A 7,196-nucleotide genomic window follows, 5' to 3' on the forward strand; every position below is an offset into this window, starting at 1 on the left:
CGGTACGCGGGCCTCTCACTGTTGTGGCCTCTCCCATTGCAGAGCACAGGCTCCGGATGCGCAGGCTCAGCGGCCCAGGCTCCAGGGGCCCAACTGCCTCGCGGCATGTGGGATCCTCCGGGACCGGGGCACGAACCCGTGTCTCCTGCATCGGCAGGCAGACCCTCAACCACTGTGCCACCAGGGAAGCCCTGTGGTTGCTTTTTAAAGCACATATACAGTATCAGTAGAAAGGTAGAAAGATGATAGGTTTATTAAAGTACATTTTAAAAATCTATATTTTTAAATGAAATTATTTTATTAAAAAATAATGTATACAAGTAATAGAAAACGTAAACTGTACAAATTGTGATCAAAAAGGTTTTTTTCTCCAACACAAAATTTTATTCTCATGCTCCAGGAAGAAGAAAGCAAATAAAGTTACTTATGTTCAGTAACTTTTAAAATTAACGTTTATGTATACAAAATATTTATTTTTATAAATTTATTTATTTTTGGCTGCACTGGGTCTTCATTGCTGCACACGGGCTTTCTCTAGTTGTGGCGAGCAGGGGCTACTCCTTGTTGAAGTGCACAGGCTTCTCACTGCAGTGGCTTCTCTTGCTGTGGAGCACAGGCTCTAGGCACGTGAGCTTCAGTAGTTGTGGCACACGGGCTCAGTAGTTGTGGCTCGCAGGCTCAGTAGTTGTGGCTCGTGGACTCTAGAGCACAGACTCAATAGTTGTGGCACACGGGCTTAGTTGCTCCACGGCATGTGAGATCTTCCTGGACCAGGGCTCGAACCCTTGTCCCCTGCATTGGTAGGCAGATTCTTAAACACTGCGCCACCAGGGAAGCCCTTAACATTTATTTTTAAGTGAAAAATTAGCAGGAGAAACTAAGAGAATTTCACTTATTTACAAATGCTTAAATATAAGAAATACTACTTTAAAAATAAATTCTAAAGTTAAAAAATAAAAACATAATTCAGTCCTTAAAATACCACACTACTTTATAACTGAAGGCCCAAATGTAAAGAACTCTCAGGGTTATAATAGAAAAAACAGAATTCAGGTATCATAACTTGCATGTGTGCTGCTTTTTCTCTCTGGAAATTTATTGATGTTTTTTCATTTTTGCATATCAGAAATATTTTCTATCATTTTTATATGTAAATGGTTACTCCAGTGTTTAAAAATACTTGGTGATTATTACTAATTGATTGTTTACTAAATATTAAATATTGTTCACATAATGAACAATTTTTCCTTTATCCTTTTATCATTTTTTAAAATTTATTTTATTTAGTTTTGGCTGCGTTGGGTCTTCATTGCACGCGGGCTTTCTCTAGTTGCAGCGAGCGGGGGCTACTCTTTGTTGCAGTGAGCAGGCTTCTCATTGCAGTGGCTTCTCGTTGCGGAGCACAGGTTCTAGGCGCATGGGCTTCAGTATTTGTGGCTCGTGAGCTCAGTAGTTGTGGTTCGTGAGCTCTAGAGCGCAGGCTCAGTAGTTCTGGTGCACGGGCGTAGTTGCTCCACAGCATGTGGGATCTTCCCGGACCAGGGCTCGAACCCATGTCCCCTGAATTGGCAGGTGGATTCTTAACCACTGTGCCACCAGGGAAGTCACTATCCTTTTATCATTGAAAATTGGAATGAGGTTGGAATAAAATGACGTTATCCCTATTTTAAATTTTTTAACATAAAAATTTTAGTGCCCAGGAACTTAGCCAGCTCACTTTTAGTTTTAATTAGTATTATATTCCTGTCTATATATACTACCCCATAATTTAAAAATACCTAATAACAGACACTAATTGAATATTTACTAAATGCCAAAAACTATTCTAAGCATTTTAATGTATTCCTCAAATTAAGTCTTTGAGTCAGATACTGATAAACTGGATTTAGAAGTTGTCCAAAGTCGCACCGTAGGGGAATTGAATTGTATTCACACAGCTTGGCTATGGATTCTGCATGTATAGCTGCTGTGGGCTGCTCACTCTAAGTTTTGGTCTACAGTAGACCAAAGGTACAGAGCAAAAGATAAGAATCTGCAAGTTAAAGGTCTCACAAACAGAGGAGACAGGGAGGTAAATCAGACAGTTGTATCCAGGGTAATACATGCAAATTACAGAGCAGGAGCTGTAAGAAGGGAAACGGGAAATACTTCAAAGGGGAGAAAACATTTAAGCTAAACAGCTGTGTATGTGTGTGTGTTTGAGTGTGTGTGTGTGTGTGTGTGTGTGTGTGTGTAAGTGTGGGTGGTAGTATTTCCATGTAGCCAGAACATCAGGTATGATTGTGAGGATGCTCCAAAGCAGCATGAAATAATTGGGTAAATACCAGGTAGTGCTACAGATGCGGTGTGAGATGCAAGAAATTTAACACAGTGAATTTGGTGAGAAAATAAATGCTCCTATAATAGCGGGCTTGCTTTGGATGCCTTGAAAAGACATCTCATTCTGTAGGTGATACTGTGCAGCAGCAGATTTTAATCAATGAAGGGAACATTGATGTTGTAGAAGGATGACTGACCGTGTGTTGAGATTGTAAGAGAAGGATGGGGGAAGCACAAATGTAGTTATAAGGCCATCATCATTCTCTTAGTGAGAGGGAAGGTGATGCTTTGTTTTATAAACACCGTTAATATTTCTTAGAAGGGCTTCCCTGGTGGCGCAGTGGTTAAGAATCCGCCTGCCAGTGCAGGGGACACGGGTTTGAGCCCTGGTCTGGGAAGATCCCACATGCAGTGGAGCAACTAAGCCCGCAAGCCACAACTACTGAGCCTGTGTGCCACAACTACTGAAGCCCATGTGCCTACAGCCCATGCTCTGCAACAAGAGAAGCCACCACAATGAGAAGATTGCGCACCGCAACAAAGAGTAGCCCCGGCTCGCCACAACTAGAGAAAGCCCGTGCACAGCAACGAAGACCCAAAGCAGCCAAAAATAAATAGAAATAAAATAAATAAATTTATTTTAAAAATATTTCTTAGAAAACACACCATATAAACAATTGAGGGAAAAATACTTAATCGTAACATGAAAAAAAATTGCCTAAAATGGAGAGAAATACGGTTCTATTGGAAGTTTGTACAGAAAGGATGCCTTTTTTCAATATGAAAAGTAAATAGAATTGAGGAATATAGCATGGGGGCTAACAGGCATTGCAACTGAAGAAAATAAAGGTCTTAGCTCAGATTTTCTAGATAATTGGCTGTAGTGTTTCTGTATCAGGGAAGATTTCTGATCTTGATAAGATATGCAACCACTCTAGGGCAGTTTTGGCCAATGAAATAGGTGCAGCATATTACCATGATGATTTCATTGTCAGAACTACAGAAGAGAATTCATCCACGACAGTGATCATTCGGATTATAGGCATGACGGTAACTTTGCAATCATGTGATAACTATGGTATTCAGTGACATACAAAGAAGCTCTGAACAAACAGTTTGTCCAGCGTACCTGGTATTTGGCCTAGTATGAGACTCAGCATCTTCACCATCATCATCGTCATTAACATTATCACCATAAGTTAAATTCTAAGCACTTATACTCATTTGACCCTATACCACTGTACTTGCGCGTGCACGCTCTTTCCCCGCCCCCCGCCCCTTTCTGTCTCTGTCCCTTGTCTCTCTCAAGCCACAAGGAAACATGGTATTACAGGATCTAGGTTACTAGCTGCAGTAAATTTCTGTGTCCCTACCCAGTCTGAATTTGGAGCCCATGCTGAATTCACATATTTGAAGATAATTCAAGAGAAGTTGAGATGAGGCCTTTTGCTGCATAAGTCTGGAGTGTGGGATTAGGACAATGAAAAGAAATTCCAAGCAGATGCATTTGGGCTCAATACAAGAAATATACCATCAAGAATCTATGTTGGCCCCCAAATAAGAAACTCCCTGGAGGTTACCCAGCTAAAAGCAGAGACTCACTATGGGAAGTGAGGAGGGCTGGCTGGGTACCAAGCACAGTAACTCATCTAGTCCTTATGATGACGCTGTAGAGAGGTTCTGTTACAATTATTCTTATTTTACACACGAAGAAAATGAGGCACTAACAGGTTAAGTAACTGACTTCATGCCAAAAGCTAAGACAGGGAGGAGCTGGGATTGAACCCCGGGTGGTCAAACTCAGAGCCAGCCTCCGTCTGGAGATGCTTCGAGCATCAGAACATATGGTTGAACTAACTACATTTTACCTTCCCTTCTGACCTTGAAATTTGACGATCACACGCACTCAGCTGGCTGACACATTCCTATAAAATACACATGAACGGCATCTCCTTGATGTTACCCTGCCTGTCACATTTGGAAATTTTTGAGAACAACAACAACGAAAAAAACCCTCTCTGAAGGTCACGCCTGGGCAAGTGCTCTAATGTGAAAGGAACTGAAATCCTAATTTGAAGAAATGCTCCATTTGCATCTACATGCAGCCTTATGATTTATGACAGGGAGACTTTTCAGCTCAAATAGAAATTTTTCCAGTGTGAGTGACTTTTCATTTTCCAATTTCAACAGGAGCTTGGAAATCAAAAATTTAAAAATTAATCAAAACATATTTTGATTTATATTAGGGTAATTAAAGATAACATCTCCGAAGTTTTCTCATTGGACATACTAGTTATCTTTTATTGTAATCACACTGTCAGAGATAAATGAAGTCTCTAAAATGACAATGCAGAAAAAAATAAGATCCACCAAATGGTATATTTGTATGTGCAGTAGTTGGGCATCGCAAGAATACCTTTAAGTACTAATAGACGACTTAGTAACTTAGAGAATCTCATCAATACAGGAGGTGGTTGTTCTGAAACTTGGTAAACCTTGGCGGCCTCTTTTTCTTTCTTTTTTCTCAGTTGTTATATATAGAGCTAATATAGAGGGACGCAGTCAATAAATTGTTACCTCCACCACTATATATTGCAACAAAATACGTAATAATTCAGGAATAGAATCATGATATGTATTTTAACTTATTCTTCAAGAAGATTTTTATCTGGATTTAATAAATGCCAGATATTTTGCCATTTTCATGGAATAACGTATTTTTTATCTCCTTTTCCCCAGAGTAAGCAGAGACTAGCAGGCGTAGTTATTGAAATGAAGGCAGTGAGATAGCAGTGTGAAAGATAATGCACGACGTGGTTCATCTATATAGGTTAGGAAATTTCATTTCCACTGTATAATAACTCCTAAAGAGGCATCTTTCTATTTCAGATGAAAACTCTCACTATCATAAATCATCAAGCTGCATGCAGATGCAAATGGAGCATTTCTTCAAATTAGGGTCTCAGTTCCTTTCGTACGAAATGGAAGTTTTATGATTTTATTTCCATAGGTCAGCAGAACTTGTCAGACTTAGTTATAATCAGTGTTAACATAGCCACTTCTGTTACGTTCTTCCAAACTGTGCAGTTTTACATGAATAAAATAGTTTAACCAACAATTGACAGATACCTGATTTCAACCAGGTCGCTACAATATAAAGATGATTAAATAGTAACCTGGAAAGAAGCCTAAATAGGAAATTATGCCTAATATACACAGGTGTCTGTATTTTTTTTCATTAGAAATTTCAAAATTCTGGTCATGTTTTTCTTACCAAGATCTTCCCAAATTGCTCTTCTTGGTAATTCCACAGAATTTACCAACAGTGTTCTCCTGCAGTGGAATTTTAGGAGCTGGATCTCTTTACAGCTCAAGTAATTACTTAAGAGTTAAGTGGACGTTCCAAAGAAGTCAGTGGAGTATAAGACACGAGGTTTCCATGGGAGGGATGTTGCTGCCCCATATGCTGTATAGTTACTAGTGCATTTGAAAATTATTAAGCTATCTCACAAGATTTTACCCATCTTAAAATATCTGCTGGTATGGAATTTGCTATGTTTGTGCTCCTTTCCAAACTGCAGGTTAAATGATATAGAGAGTAGGAAGGGACAAGAAATTCCAAATGGCATATCTTCCGGAGAAAAATTTGTGCTACATGCTTGAAATGATAATTGAGTAACTAGTGGTAGCCAGAAAATCGCTAACCAGTTCACATTTTTTTGCATGTGAATATGGCTAAAATTTAGTGTTTCATCTGCATCAATCCAATCTCAAATTCCATTTTCAATAGCAAGACTCATGTGTTTGTAAATATCTCTGACACTAATAAATGATATAATAAAAGGGACCAGGAATTATTAATTATGATTGCATAATATCATAAAAGGGACTATTCATTGTGGGTTGTAAAGTTATTTTACAATATATATTTTAGATGCCTAGAACATTTTATATATATATATACACACACACACACACACACACACATACATGAATCATTATATAGTTGTCTTATATGTATGCGTATATAACACGCATACATATAACACAACTATATAATGATTTCCCCATTTAAGGATTCGTGTTAGCAAATAAAAGCAAAATATTTACACTGAGTTGGGAAGCTATACTGAAACAATTTCAACAAAAGGTGATTAACAGCCATTTATCAATAGCCTTATTAATCCAAAACCCCTACTGCCAGCAGTTTTATATTGTCTCTCGCTGAGTTTCCAGATGCATGTCGGGTGAGAGGAAATTGAGCTTTACTGTGGCAGTTAGTTTTTTTCTTAGGATAATTTTTCAGTAGTCAGAAGTATGTATGCTTAGCAAGAAATTCATTTTCCTGTGTGATGGAGGAATGGTGTTTCTTTGGTTCTTTGGTAGTTGGCCATTTGGTGTAAAGCACCAGCTGGCAAACGAGTCAAGATAATTTGTTTTCTTTCTTGGCCTATTGCCTAAATGTTGAATGCAAAAGAGATGCTTTTTAAATTTCATTACTAAATAGAATCTTGGGTCCTAGCCCAGAAATTTATTAATGGTTATTGAGATATCAGATCACAACACAGTGTGGGGTTAGAGTTCCAAAGAACAGGTGTCTGTTTTCTCTTTCTTGTGGTGGTGATTGTTGTTATTAAATCCACCTATAGGTTATGTGTTAGATCAGGAAAAAGCAGACTAGAAGGGAAGAATTTTTGTATAATTTTATGATGATACTATACAGATTTGGGCAAAATGTATCAGAATAGAAATTTTTAAATGCCTTATTTTAAATGTCTTCTAATGCTTCAGGAAATTGTGAGAATGAGATTAGAGACTAGGCTATTGAAATCAACACACTTGCAGTCCTTGAGTTAGAACTTTGTGTGGCTTAAGTT

Source organism: Lipotes vexillifer, unplaced genomic scaffold, assembly GCF_000442215.2.
Source record: "Lipotes vexillifer unplaced genomic scaffold, Lipotes_vexillifer_v1.1 scaffold819, whole genome shotgun sequence".
Classification (NCBI taxonomy): Eukaryota; Metazoa; Chordata; class Mammalia; order Artiodactyla; family Lipotidae; genus Lipotes; species Lipotes vexillifer.